Source organism: Rattus norvegicus, chromosome 4, assembly GCF_036323735.1.
Source record: "Rattus norvegicus strain BN/NHsdMcwi chromosome 4, GRCr8, whole genome shotgun sequence".
NCBI lineage: Eukaryota > Metazoa > Chordata > Mammalia > Rodentia > Muridae > Rattus > Rattus norvegicus.
This window is the reverse complement of record NC_086022.1, coordinates 704,121-720,216: the sequence shown is the minus strand read 5'-3', so window position 1 is coordinate 720,216 and position 16,096 is coordinate 704,121.

Genomic DNA, 16,096 nt, shown 5'->3' with positions numbered 1-16,096 from the left:
AATGGAATCAAAATTTCTGGGCGAATTCAGTGAGTTCCCAATGGGACATGATTGTATGAGTGTGCTTTTCAATATAGAGCAAAATTTTAAGGAATAGAATCTAAGTACCATGGTGAATTCAGTAGGTTCCCAATAGGATTCGCATGTAATAAGCTTGTTATTCAAGATAGAGCAACGTTTTAACGAACTGAAACACTGTTTCTTTGTGAATTCAGTTAGTTCCCAGTAGCAGGCCCTAGTAATATGTGTACTTTTAAAGATTTATCAAAATTTGGTGAGCCGAATCTGAGTAACATGGTGAATTCGGTTAGTTCCCAATAGGCCGCCGTAGTAATAAGTGGACTGTCGGGATATAGAAAAATTTCACGAATGGAATCAAAATTTCTAGGCGAATTAAATGAGTTCCCAATGGGACATGCTTCTATGAGTGTGCTTTTCAATAAAGAGCAACATTTTAAGGAAGGGAAAATAAGTATCATGGTGAATTCAGTAGGTTCCCAATAGGATTCCCATGTAATAAGCTTGTTATTCAAGATAGAGCAACGTTTTAACGAACTGAAACAGTATATCTTTGTGAATTCCGTTAGTTCCGAGTAGCAGGTTCTTGTAATATGTGTACTTTTTAAAATTTATCAAAATTTCCTGAGTCGAATCTGAGTGACATGGTGATTTCGGTTAGATCCCAATAGGTCGCAGTAGTAATAAGTGGACTGTCGGGATATAGAAAAATTTTCACGAATGGAATGAAAATTTCTAGGGGAATTCAGTGAGTTTCCAATGGGACATGCTTGTATGAGTGTGCTTTTCGATATATAGCAACATTTTAAGGGACGGAATCTAAGTATCATGGTGAATTCAGTAGGTTCCCAATAGGATTCGCATGTAATATTCTTGTTATTCAAGATAGAGCAACGTTTTTACGAACTGAAACAGTGTATCTTTGTGAATTCAGTTAGTTCCCAGTAGCAGGCCCTTGTAATATGTGTACTTTAAAGATTTATCAAAATATGGTGAGCCGAATCTGAGTAACATGGTGAATTCGGTTTGTTCCCAATAGGCCGCAGTAGTAATAAGTGGACTGTTCGGGATATAGAAAAATGTTCACGAATGGAATCAAAATTTCTAGGCAAATTAAGTGAGTTCCCACAGGGACATGCTTGTATGAGTGTGCTTTAAAATAAAGAGCAACATTTTAAGGAACGGTAACTAAGTATCTTGGTGAATTCAGTACGTTCCCAATAGGATTCAATGTAATAAGCTTGTTATTCAAGATAGAGCACCTTTCTAACGAACTGAAACACTGTTTCTTTGTGAATTCAGTTAGTTCCCAGTAGCAGGCTATTGTAATTTCTGTACTTTTAAAGATTTATCAAAATATGGTGAGCCGAATTAGAGTAACATGGTGAATTCGGTTAGTTCCCAATAGGCCGCAGTAGTAATAAGTGGACTGTTCGGGATATAGAAAAATTTTAACGAATGGAATCAAAATTCCTAGGCGAATTCAGTGAGTTCCCTGTGGGACATGTTTGTATTAGTGTGCTTTTCGATATATACCATCATTTTAAGGGACGGAATCTAAGTATCATGGTGAATTCAGTAGGTTCCCAATAGGATTCGCATGTAATAAGCTTGTTATTCAAGATAGAGCAACGTTTTTACGAACTGAAACAGTGTATCTTTGTGAATTCAGTTAGTTCCCAGTAGCAGGCCCTTGTAATATATGTACTTTTAAAGATTTATCAAAATATGGTGAGCCGAATCTGAGTAACATGGTGAATTCGGTTAGATCCCAATAGGCCGCAGTAGTAATAAGTGGACTGTTCGGGATATAGAAAAATTTTCACGAATGGAATCCAAATTTCTAGGCGAATATAGTGAGTTCCCAATGGGACATGCTTGTATGAGTGTGCTTTTCATTATAGAGCAACATTTTAAGGAACGGAATCTAAGTACCATGGTGAATTCAGTTGGTTCCCAATAGGATTCCCATGTAAGAAGCTTGTTATTCAAGATAGAGCAAGGTTTTAACGAACTGAAACAGTGTATCTTTGTGAATTCAGTTAGTTCCCAGTAGCAGGTTCTTGTAATATGTGTACTTTTTAAGATTTATCAAATTTTCCTGAGTCGAATCTGAGTGACATGGTGATTTCGGTTAGATCCCAATAATGTCGCACTAGTAATAAGTGGACTGTTCCGGATATAGAAAAATTTTAACGAATGGAATCAAAATTCCTAGGCGAATGCAGTGAGTTCCCCATGAGACATGATTGTATTAGTGTGCTTTTCGATATATACCATCATTTTAAGGGACGGAAGGTAAGTATCATGGTGATTTCAGTAGGTTCCCAATAGGATTCGCATGTAATAAACTTGTTATTCAAGATAGAGCAAGGTTTTAACGAACTGAAACACTGTTTCTTTGTGAATTCAGTTAGTTCCCAGTAGCAGGCCCTAGTAATATGTGTACTTTTAAAGATTTATCAAAATTTGGTGAGCCGAATCTGAGTAACATGGTGAATTCGGTTAGTTCCCAATAGGCCGCCGTAGTAATAAGTGGACTGTCGGGATATAGAAAAATTTCACGAATGGAATCAAAATTTCTAGGCGAATTAAATGAGTTCCCAATGGGACATGCTTCTATGAGTGTGCTTTTCAAAAAAGAGCAACATTTTAAGGAAGGGAAAATAAGTATCATGGTGAATTCAGTAGGTTCCCAATAGGATTCCCATGTAATAAGCTTGTTATTCGAGATAGAGCAACGTTTTAACGAACTGAAACAGTGTATCTTTGTGAATTCAGTTAGTTCCCAGTAGCAGGTTCTTGTAATATGTGTACTTTTTAAGATTTATCAAAATTTCCTGAGTCGAATCTGAGTGACATGGTGATTTCGGTTAGTTCCCAATAGGCCGAAAAAGTAATCAGTGGACTGTCGGGATATAGAAAAATTTTCACGAAATGAATCAAAATTTCTAGGCGAATTCAGTGAGTTCCCAATGGGACATGATTGTATGAGTGTGCTTTTCGATATATAGCAACATTTTAAGGGACGAAATCTAAGTATCATGGTGAATTCAGTAGGTTCCCAATAGGATTCGCATGTAATAAACTTGTTATTCAAGATAGAGCAACCTTTTTACGAACTGAAACAGTGTATCTTTGTGAATTCAGTTAGTTCCCAGTAGCAGGCCCTTGTAATATGTGTACTTTAAAGATTTATCAAAATATGGTGAGCCGAATCTGAGTAAAATGGTGAATTCAGTTAGTTCCCAATAGGCCGCAGTAGTAATAAGTGGACTGTTCGGGATATAGAAAAATTTTCACGAATGGAATCAAAATTTCTAGGCGAATTAAATGAGTTCCCAATGGGACATGCTTCTATGAGTGTGCTTTTCAATAAAGAGCAACATTTTAAGGAGGGGAAAATAAGTATCATGGTGAATTCAGTAGGTTCCCAATAGGATTCCCATGTAATAAGCTTGTTATTCAAGATAGAGCAACGTTTTAACGAACTGAAACAGTGTATCTTTGTGAATTCAGTTAGTTCCGAGTAGCAGGTTCTTGTAATATGTGTACTTTTTAAAATTTATCAAAATTTCCTGAGTCGAATCTGAGGGACATGGTGATTTCGGTTAGATCCCAATAGGTCGCAGTAGTAATAAGTGGACTGTCGGGATATAGAAAAATTTTCACGAATGGAATGAAAATTTCTAGGCGAATTCAGTGAGTTCCCGATGGGACATGCTTGTATGAGTGTGCTTTTCGATATATAGCAACATTTTAAGGGACGGAATCTAAGTATCATGGTGAATTCAGTAGGTTCCCAATAGGATTCGCATGTAATAAACTTGTTATTCAAGATAGAGCAACGTTTTTACGAACTGAAACAGTGTATCTTTGTGAATTCAGTTAGTTCCCAGTAGCAGGCCCTTGTAATATGTGTACTTTAAAGATTTATCAAAATATGGTGAGCCGAATCTGAGTAACATGGTGAATTCGGTTAGTTCCCAATAGGCCGCAGTAGTAATAAGTGGACTGTTCGGGATATAGAAAAATGTTCACGAATGGAATCAAAATTTCTAGGCAAATTAAGTGAGTTCCCACAGGGACATGCTTGTATGAGTGTGCTTTTCAATAAAGAGCAACATTTTAAGGAACGGTAACTAAGTATCTTGGTGAATTCAGTACGTTCCCAATAGGATTCAATGTAATAAGCTTGTTATTCAAGATAGAGCACCTTTCTAACGAACTGAAACACTGTTTCTTTGTGAATTCAGTTAGTTCCCGGTAGCAGGCTATTGTAATTTCTGTACTTTTAAAGATTTATCAAAATATGGTGAGCCGAATTAGAGTAACATGGTGAATTCGGTTAGTTCCCAATAGGCCGCAGTAGTAATAAGTGGACTGTTCTGGATATAGAAAAATTTTAAAGAATGGAATCAAAATTCCTAGGCGAATTCAGTGAGTTCCCATGGGACATGCTTGTATTAGTGTGCTTTTCGATATATACCATCATTTTAAGGGACGGAATCTAAGTATCATGGTGAATTCAGTAGGATTCCCATGTAATAAGCTTGTTATTCAAGATAGAGCAAGGTTTAACGAACTGAAACAGTGTATCTTTGTGAATTCAGTTAGTTCCCAGTAGCAGGTTCTTGTAATATGTGTACTTTTTAAGATTTATCAAAATTTCCTGAGTCGAATCTGAGTGACATGGTGATTTCGGTTAGTTCCCAATAGGACGCAGTAGTAATCAGTGGACTGTCGGGATATAGAAAAATTTTCACGAAAGGAATCAAAATTTCTAGGCGAATTCAGTGAGTTCCCAATGGGACATGATTGTATGAGTGTGCTTTTCGATAAAGAGCAACATTTTAAGGAACGGTAACTAAGTATCTTGGTGAATTCAGTACGTTCGCAATAGGTTCAATGTAATAAGCTTCTTATTCAAGGTAGAGCAACTTTCTAACGAACTGAAACACTGTTTCTTTGTGAATTCAGTTAGTTCCCAGTAGCAGGCCCTAGTAATATGTGTACTTTTAAAGATTTATCAAAATTTGGTGAGCCGAATCTGAGTAACATGGTGAATTCGGTTAGTTCCCAATAGACCGCCGTAGTAATAAGTGGACTGTCGGGATATAGAAAAATTTCACGAATGGAATCAAAATTTCTAGGCGAATTAAATGAGTTCCCAATGGGACATGCTTCTATGAGTGTGCTTTTCAATAAAGAGCAACATTTTAATAAAGGGAAAATAAATATCATGGTGAATTCAGTAGGTTCCCAATAGGATTCCCATGTAATAAGCTTGTTATTCAAGATAGAGCAACGTTTTAACGAACTGAAACAGTGTATCTTTGTGAATTCAGTTAGTTCCGAGTAGCAGGTTCTTGTAATATGTGTACTTTTTAAAATTTATCAAAATTTCTTGAGTCGAATCTGAGTGACATGGTGATTTCGGTTAGATCCCAATAGGTCGCAGTAGTAATAAGTGGACTGTCGGGATATAGAAAAATTTTCACGAATGGAATCAAAATTTCTAGGCGAATTCAGTGAGTTTCCAATGGGACATGCTTGTATGAGTGTGCTTTTCGATATATAGCAACATTTTAAGGGACGGAATCTAAGTATCATGGTGAATTCATTAGGTTCCCAATAGGATTCGCATGTAATAAACTTGTTATTCAAGATAGAGCAACGTTTTTACGAACTGAAACAGTGTATCTTTGTGAATTCAGTTAGTTCCCAGTAGCAGGCCCTTGTAATATGTGTACTTTAAAGATTTATCAAAATATGGTGAGCCGAATCTGAGTAACATGGTGAATACGGTTAGTTCCCAATAGGCCGCAGTAGTAATAAGTGGACTGTTCGGGATATAGAAAAATGTTCACGAATGGAATCAAAATTTCTAGACAAATTAAGTGAGTTCCCACAGGGACATGCTTGTATGAGTGTGCTTTACAATAAAGAGCAACATTTTAAGGAACGGTAACTAAGTATCTTGGTGAATTCAGTACGTTCCCAATAGGATTCAATGTAATAAGCTTGTTATTCAAGATAGAGCACCTTTCTAACGAACTGAAACACTGTTTCTTTGTGAATTCAGTTAGTTCCCAGTAGCAGGCTCTTGTAATTTCTGTACTTTTAAAGATTTATCAAAATATGGTGAGCCGAATTAGAGTAACATGGTGAATTCGGTTACTTCCCAATAGGCCGCAGTAGTAATAAGTGGACTGTTCGGGATATAGAAAAATTTTAACGAATGGAATCAAAATTCCTAGGCGAATTCAGTGAGTTCCCATTGGTACATGCTTGTATTAGTGTGCATTTCGATATATACCATCATTTTAAGGGACGGAATCTAAGTATCATGGTGAATTCAGTAGGTTCCCAATAGGATTCGCATGTAATAAGCTTGTTATTCAAGATAGAGCAACGTTTTAAAAACTGAAACAGTGTATCTTTGTGAATTCAGTTAGTTCCCAGTAGCAGGCTCTTGTAATATGTGTACTTTTAAAGATTTATCAAAATATGGTGAGCCGAATCTGAGTAACATGGTGAATTCGGTTAGATCCCAATAGGCCGCAGTAGTAATAAGTGGACTGTTCGGGATATAGAAAAATTTTAACGAATGGAATCAAAATTCCTAGGCGAATTCAGTGAGTTCCCAATGGGACATGCTTGTATTAGTGTGCTTTTCGATATATACCATCATTTTAAGGGACGGAATCTAAGTATCATGGTGAATTCAGTAGGATTCCCATGTAATAAGCTTGTTATTCAAGATAGAGCAACGTTTTAACGAACTGAAACAGTGTATCTTTGTGAATTCAGTTAGTTCCCAGTAGCAGGCCCTTGTAAATTGTGTACTTTTTAAGATTTATCAAAATATGGTGAGCCGAATCTGAGTAATATGGTGAATTCGGTTAGATCCCAATAGGCCGCAATAGTAATAAGTGGACTGTTCGGGATATAGAAAAATTTTCACGAATGGAATGAAAATTTCTAGGCGAATATAGTGAGTTCCCAATGGGACATGCTTGTATGAGTGTGCTTTTCAATATAGAGCAACATTTAAAGGAACGGAATCTAAGTATCATGGTGAATTCAGTAGGTTCCCAATAGGATTCCCATGTAATAAGCTTGTTATTCAAGATAGAGCAACGTTTTAACGAACTGAAACAGTGTATCTTTGTGAATTCAGTCAGTTCCCAGTAGCAGGCCCTTGTAATATGTGTACTTTTTAAGATTTATCAAAATTTTCTGAGTCGAATCTGCGTGACAATGGTGATTTCGGTTAGTTCCCAATAGGCCGCAGTAGTAATAAGTGGACTGTCGGGATAAAGAAAAATTTTCACAAATGGAATCAAAATTTCTAGGCGAATTCAGTGAGTTCCCAATGGGACATGCTTGTATTAGTGTGCTTTTAGATATATAGCAACATTTTAAGGGACGGAATCTAAGTATCATGGTGAATTCAGTAGTTTCGCAATAGGATTCGCATGTAATAAGCTTGTTACTCAAGATAGAGCAACGTTTTAACGAACTGAAACAGTGTATCTTTGTGAATTCAGTTAGTTCCCAGTAGCAGGTTCTTGTAACATGTGTACTTTTTAAGATTTCTCAAAATTTCCTGAATCGAATGTGAGTGACATGCTGATTTCGGTTAGTTCCCAATAGGCCGCAGTTAGTAATAAGTGGACTATCGGGATATAGAAAAATTTTCACGAATGGAATCAAAATTTCTAGGCGAATTCAGTGAGTTCCCAATGGGACATGCTTGTATTAGTGTGCTTTTCGATATATAGCAACATTTTAAGGGACGGAATCTAAGTATCATGGTGAATTCAGTAGGTTCCCAATAGGATTCGCATGTAATAAGCTTGTTATTCAAGATAGAGCAACGTTTTTACGAACTGAAACAGTGTATCTTTGTGAATTCAGTTAGTTCCCAGTAGCAGGTCCTTGTAATATGTGTACTTTTAATGATTTATCAAAATATGGTGAGCCGATTCTGAGTAACATGGTGAATTCTGTTACATCCCAATAGGCCGCAGTAGTAATAAGTGGACTGTTCGGGATATAGAAAAATTTTCACGAATGGAATCCAAATTTCTAGGCGAATATAGTGAGTTTCCAATGGGACATGCTTGTATGAGTGTGCTTTTCAATATAGAGCAACATTTTAAGGAACGGAATCTATGTATCATGGTGAATTCAGTAGGTTCCCAATAGGATACCCATGTAATAAGCTTGTTATTCAAGATAGAGCAACGTTTTAACGAACTGAAACAGTCAATCTTTGTTAATTCAGTAAGTTCCCAGTAGCAGGTTCTTGTAATATGTGCACTTTTTAAGATTGCTCAAAATTTCCTGAGTCGAATCTGAGTGACAATGGTGATTTCGGTTAGTTCCCAATAGGCCGCAGTAGTAATAAGTGGACTGTCGGGATTTAGAAAAATTTTAACGAATGGAATCAAAATTTCTAGGCGACTTCAGTGAGTTCCCAATGGGACATGATTGTATTAGTGTGCTTTTAGATATATAGCAACATTTTAAGGGACGGAATCTAAGTATCATGGTGAATTCAGTAGTTTCGCAATAGGCTTAGCATGTAATAAGCTTGTTATTCAAGATAAAGCAACGTTTTTACGAACTGAAACAGTGTATCTTTGTGAATTCAGTTAGTTCCAAGTAGCAGGCCCTTGTAATATGTGTACTTTTAAAGATTTATCAAAATATGGTGAGCCGAATCTGAGTAACATGGTGAATTCTGTTACATCCCAATAGGCCGCAGTAGTAATAAGTGGACTGTTCGGGATATAGAAAAATTTTCACGAATGGAATCCAAATTTCTAGGCAAATATAGTGAGTTTCCAATGGGACATGCTTGTATGAGTGTGCTTTTCAATATAGAGCAACATTTTAAGGAACGGAATCTAAGTATCATGGTGAATTCAGTAGGTTCCCAATAGGATACCCATGTAATAAGCTTGTTATTCAAGATAGAGCAACATTTTAACGAACTGAAACAGTGTATCTTTGTTAATTCAGTTAGTTCCCAGTAGCAGGTTCTTGTAATATGTGTACTTTTTAAGATTTCTCAAAATTTCCTGAGTCGAATCTGAGTGACAATGGTGATTTCGGTTAGTTCCCAATAGGCCGCAGTAGTAATAAGTGGACTGTCGGGATATAGAAAAATTTTAACGAATGGAATCAAAATTTCTAGGCGAATTCAGTGAGTTCCCAAGGGGACATGCTTGTATTAGTGTGCTTTTAGATATATAGCAACATTTTAAGGGACGGAATCTAAGTATCATGGTGAATTCAGTAGTTTCGCAATAGGATTAGCATGTAATAAGCTTGTTATTCAAGATAAAGCAACGTTTTTACGAACTGAAACAGTGTATCTTTGTGAATTCAGTTAGTTCCAAGTAGCAGGCCCTTGTAATATGTGTACTTTTAAAGATTTATCAAAATATGGTGAGCCGAATCTGAGTAACATGGTGAATTCTGTTACATCCCAATAGTCCGCAGTAGTAATAAGTGGACTGTTCGGGATATAGAAAAATTTTCAGGAATGGAATCCAAATTTCTAGGCGAATATAGTGAGTTTCCAATGGGAAATGCTTGTATGAGTGTGCTTTTCAATATAGAGCAACATTTTAAGGAACGGAATCTAAGTATCATGGTGAATTCAGTAGGTTCCCAATTGGATACCCATGTAATAAGCTTGTTATTCAAGATAGAGCAACGTTTTAACGAACTGAAACAGTGTATCTTTGTTAATTCATTTAGTTCCCAGTAGCAGGTTCTTGTAATATGTGTACTTTTTAAGATTTCTCAAAATTTCCTGAGTCGAATCTGAGTGACAATGGTGATTTCGGTTAGTTCCCAATAGGCCGCAGTAGTAATAAGTGGACTGTCGGGATATAGAAAAATTTTAACGAATGGAATCAAAATTTCTAGGCGAATTCAGTGAGTTCCCAATGGGACATGCTTGTATTAGTGTGCTTTTAGATATATAGCAACATTTTAAGGGACGGAATCTAAGTATCATGGTGTTTTCAGTAGTTTCGCAATAGGATTCGCATGTAATAAGCTTGTTACTCAAGATAGAGCAACGTTTTAACGAACTGAAACAGTGTATCTTTGTGAATTCAGTTAGTTCCCAGTAGCAGGTTCTTGTAACATGTGTACTTTTTAAGATTTCTCAAAATTTCCTGAATCGAATGTGAGTGACATGCTGATTTCGGTTAGTTCCCAATAGGCCGCAGTTAGTAATAAGTGGACTATCGGGATATAGAAAAATTTTCACGAATGGAATCAAAATTTCTAGGCGAATTCAGTGAGTTCCCAATGGGACATGCTTGTATTAGTGTGCTTTTCGATATATAGCAACATTTTAAGGGACGGAATCTAAGTATCATGGTGAATTCAGTAGGTTCCCAATAGGATTCGCATGTAATAAGCTTGTTATTCAAGATAGAGCAACGTTTTTACGAACTGAAACAGTGTATCTTTGTGAATTCAGTTAGTTCCCAGTAGCAGGCCCTTGTAATATGTGTACTTTTAATGATTTATCAAAATATGGTGAGCCGAATCTGAGTAACATGGTGAATTCTGTTACATCCCAATAGGCCGCAGTAGTAATAAGTGGACTGTTCGGGATATAGAAAAATTTTCACGAATGGAATCCAAATTTCTAGGCGACTATAGTGAGTTTCCAATGGGACATGCTTGTATGAGTGTGCTTTTCAATATAGAGCAACATTTTAAGGAACGGAATCTAAGTATCATGGTGAATTCAGTAGGTTCCCAATAGGATACCCATGTAATAAGCTTGTTATTCAAGATAGAGCAACGTTTTAACGAACTGAAACAGTCAATCTTTGTTAATTCAGTAAGTTCCCAGTAGCAGGTTCTTGTAATATGTGTACTTTTTAAGATTTCTCAAAATTTCCTGAGTTGAATCTGAGTGACAATGGTGATTTCGGTTAGTTCCCAATAGGCCGCAGTAGTAATAAGTGGACTGTCGGGATTTAGAAAAATTTTAACGAATGGAATCAAAATTTCTAGGCGACTTCAGTGAGTTCCCAATGGGACATGATTGTATTAGTGTGCTTTTAGATATATAGCAACATTTTAAGGGACGGAATCTAAGTATCATGGTGAATTCAGTAGTTTCGCAATAGGCTTAGCATGTAATAAGCTTGTTATTCAAGATAAAGCAACGTTTTTACGAACTGAAACAGTGTATCTTTGTGAATTCAGTTAGTTCCAAGTAGCACGACCTTGTAATATGTGTACTTTTAAAGATTTATCAAAATATGGTGAGCCGAATCTGAGTAACATGGTGAATTCTGTTACATCCCAATAGGCCGCGGTAGTAATAAGTGGACTGTTCGGGATATAGAAAAATTTTCACGAATGGAATCCAAATTTCTAGGCGAATATAGTGAGTTTCCAATGGGACATGCTTGTATGAGTGTGCTTTTCAATATACAGCAACATTTTAAGGAACGGAATCTAAGTATCATGGTGAATTCAGTAGGTTCCCAATAGGATACCCATGTAATAAGCTTGTTATTCAAGAAAGAGCAACGTTTTAACGAACTGAAACAGTGTATCTTTGTTAATTCAGTTAGTTCCCAGTAGCAGGTTCTTGTAATATGTGTACTTTTTAAGATTTCTCAAAATTTCCTGAGTCGAATCTGAGTGACAATGGTGATTTCGGTTAGTTCCCAATAGGCCGCAGTAGTAATAAGTGGACTGTCGGGATATAGAAAAATTTTAACGAATGGAATCAAAATTTCTAGGCGAATTCAGTGAGTTCCCAGTGGGACATGCTTGTATTAGTGTGCTTTTAGATATATAGCAACATTTTAATGGACGGAATCTAAGTATCATGGTGAATTCAGTAGTTTCGCAATAGGATTAGCATGTAATAAGCTTGTTATTCAAGATAAAGCAACGTTTTTACGAACTGAAACAGTGTATCTTTGTGAATTCAGTTAGTTCCCAGTAGCAGGCCCTTGTAATATGTGTACTTTTAAAGATTTATCAAAATATGGTGAGCCGAATCTGAGTAACATGGTGAATTCTGTTACATCCCAATATGCCGTAGTAGTAATAAGTGGACTGTTCGGGATATAGAAAAATTTTCAGGAATGGAATCCAAATTTCTAGGCGAATATAGTGAGTTTCCAATGGGAAATGCTTGTATGAGTGTGCTTTTCAATATAGAGCAACATTTTAAGGAACGGAATCTAAGTATCATGGTGAATTCAGTAGGTTCCCAATTGGATACCCATGTAATAAGCTTGTTATTCAAGATAGAGCAACGTTTTAACGAACTGAAACAGTGTATCTTTGTTAATTCATTTAGTTCCCAGTAGCAGGTTCTTGTAATATGTGTACTTTTTAAGATTTCTCAAAATTTCCTGAGTCGAATCTGAGTGACAATGGTGATTTCGGTGAGTTCCCAATAGGCCGCAGTAGTAATAAGTGGAGTGTCGGGATATAGAAAAATTTTAACGAATGGAATCAAAATTTCTAGGCGAATTCAGTGAGTTCCCAATGGGACATGCTTGTATTAGTGTGCTTTTAGATATATAGCAACATTTTAAGGGACGGAATCTAAGTATCATGGTGAATTCAGTACTTTCGCAATAGGATTCGCATGTAATAAGCTTGTTACCCATGATAGAGCAACGTTTTAACGAACTGAAACAGTGTATCTTTGTGAATTCAGTTAGTTCCCAGTAGCAGGTTCTTGTAACATGTGTACTTTTTAAGATTTCTCAAAATTTCCTGAATCGAATGTGAGTGACATGCTGATTTCGGTTAGTTCCCAATAGGCCGCAGTTAGTAATAAGTGGACTGTCGGGATATAGAAAAATTTTCACGAATGGAATCAAAATTTCTAGGCGAATTCAGTGAGTTCCCAATGGGACATGCTTGTATTAGTGTGCTTTTCGATATATAGCAACATTTTAAGGGACGGAATCTAAGTATCATGGTGAATTCAGTAGGTTCCCAATAGGATTCGCATGTAATAAGCTTGTTATTCAAGATAGAGCAACGGTTTACGAACTGAAACAGTGTATCTTTGTGAATTCAGTTAGTTCCCAGTAGCAGGCCCTTGTAATATGTGTACTTTTAAAGATTTATCAAAATATGGTGAGCCGAATCTGAGTAACATGGTGAATTCTGTTACATCCCAATAGGCCGCAGTAGTAATAAGTGGACTGTTCGGGATATAGAAAAATTTTCACGAATGGAATCCAAATTTCTAGGCGAATATAGTGAGTTTCCAATGGGACATGCTTGTATGAGTGTGCTTTTCAATATAGAGCAACATTTTAAGGAACGGAATCTAAGTATCATGGTGAATTCAGTAGGTTCCCAATAGGATACCCATGTAATAAGCTTGTTATTCAAGATAGAGCAACGTTTTAACGAACTGAAACAGTCAATCTTTGTTAATTCAGTAAGTTCCCAGTAGCAGGTTCTTGTAATATGTGTACTTTTTAAGATTTCTCAAAATTTCCTGAGTCGAATCTGAGTGACAATGGTGATTTCGGTTAGTTCCCAATAGGCCGCAGTAGTAATAAGTGGACTGTCGGGATTTAGAAAAATTTTAACGAATGGAATCAAAATTTCTAGGCGACTTCAGTGAGTTCCCAATGGGACATGATTGTATTAGTGTGCTTTTAGATATATAGCAACATTTTAAGGGACGGAATCTAAGTATCATGGTTAATTCAGTAGTTTCGCAATAGGCTTAGCATGTAATAAGCTTGTTATTCAAGATAAAGCAACGTTTTTACGAACTGAAACAGTGTATCTTTGTGAATTCAGTTAGTTCCCAGTAGCAGGCCCTTGTAATATGTGTACTTTTAAAGATTTATCAAAATATGGTGAGCCGAATCTGAGTAACATGGTGAATTCTGTTACATCCCAATAGGCCGCAGTAGTAATAAGTGGACTGTTCGGGATATAGAAAAATTTTCAGGAATGGAATCCAAATTTCTAGGCGAATATAGTGAGTTTCCAATGGGACATGCTTGTATGAGTGTGCTTTTCAATATAGAGCAACATTTTAAGGAACGGAATCTAAGTATCATGGTGAATTCAGTAGGTTCCCAATAGGATACCCATGTAATAAGCTTGTTATTCAAGAAAGAGCAACGTTTTAACGAACTGAAACAGTGTATCTTTGTTAATTCAGTTAGTTCCCAGTAGCAGGTTCTTGTAATATGTGTACTTTTTAAGATTTCTCAAAATTTCCTGAGTCGAATCTGAGTGACAATGGTGATTTCGGTTAGTTCCAAATAGGCCGCAGTAGTAATAAGTGGACTGTCGGGATATAGAAAATTTTAACGAATGGAATCAAAATTTCTATGCGAATTCAGTGAGTTCCCAATGGGACATGCTTGTATTAGTGTGCTTTTAGATATATAGCAACATTTTAAGGGACGGAATCTAAGTATCATGGTGAATTCAGTAGTTTCGCAATAGGATTAGCATGTAATAAGCTTGTTATTCAAGATAAAGCAACGTTTTTACGAACTGAAACAGTGTATCTTTGTGAATTCAGTTAGTTCCAAGTAGCAGGCCCTTGTAATATGTGTACTTTTAAAGATTTATCAAAATATGGTGAGCCGAATCTGAGTAACATGGTGAATTCGGTTAGATTCCAATAGGCCACAGTAGTAATAAGTGGACTGTTCGGGATATAGAAAAATTTTCACGAATGGAATCAAAATTTCTAGGCGAATATAGTGAGTTCCTAATGGGACATGCTTGTATGAGTGTGCTTTTCAATATAGAGCAACATTTTAAGGAACGGAATCTAAGTATCATGGTGAATTCAGTAGGTTCCCAATAGGATTCCCATGTAATAAGCTTATTATTCAAGATAGAGCAACGTTTTAACGAACTGAAACAGTGTATCTTTGTGAATTCAGTTAGTTCCCAGTAGCAGGTTCTTGTAACATGTGTACTTTTTAAGATTTATCAAAATTTCCTGAGTCGAATCTGAGTGACATGCTGATTTCGGTTAGTTCCCAATAGGCCGCAGTAGTAATAAGTGGACTGTCGGGATATAGAAAAATTTTCACGAATGGAATCAAAATTTCTAGGCGAATTCAGTGAGTTCCCAATGGGACATGCTTGTATTAGTGTGCTTTTCGATATATAGCAACATTTTAAGGGACGGAATCTAAGTATCGTGGTGAATTCAGTAGGTTCCCAATAGGATTCGCATGTAATGAACTTGTTATTCAAGATAGAGCAACGTTTTTACGAACTGAAACAGTGTATCTTTGTGAATTCAGTTAGTTCCCAGTAGCAGGCCCTTGTAATATGTGTACTTTAAAGATTTATCAAAATATGGTGAGCCGAATCTGAGTAACATGGTGAATTCGGTTAGTTCCCAATAGGCCGTAGTAGTAATAAGTGGACTGTTCGGGATATAGAAAAATTTTCTCGAATGGAATCAAAATTTTTAGGCGAAGTAAGTGAGTTCCCACAGGGACATGCTTGTATGAGTGTGCTTTTCAATAAAGAGCAACATTTTAAGGAACGGTAACTAAGTATCTTGGTGAATTCAGTACGTTCCCAATAGGATTCAATGTAATAAGCTTGTTATTCAAGATAGAGCAACTTTCTAACGAACTGAAACACTGTTTCTTTGTGAATTCAGTTAGTTCCCAGTAGCAGGCTCTTGTAATTTCTGTACTTTTAAAGATTTATCAAAATATGGTGAGCCGAATTAGAGTAACATGGTGAATTCGGTTACTTCCCAATAGGCCGCAGTAGTGATACGTGGACTGTTCGGGATATAGAAAAATTTTAACGAATGGAATCAAAATTCCTAGGCGAATTCAGTGAGTTCCCAATGGGACATGCTTGTATTAGTGTGCATTTCGATATATACCATCATTTTAAGGGACGGAATCTAAGTATCATGGTGAATTCAGTAGGTTCCCAATAGGATTCGCATGTAATAAGCTTGTTATTCAAGATAGAGCAACGTTTTTACGAACTGAAACAGTGTATCTTTGTGAATTCAGTTAGTTCCCAGTAGCAGGCC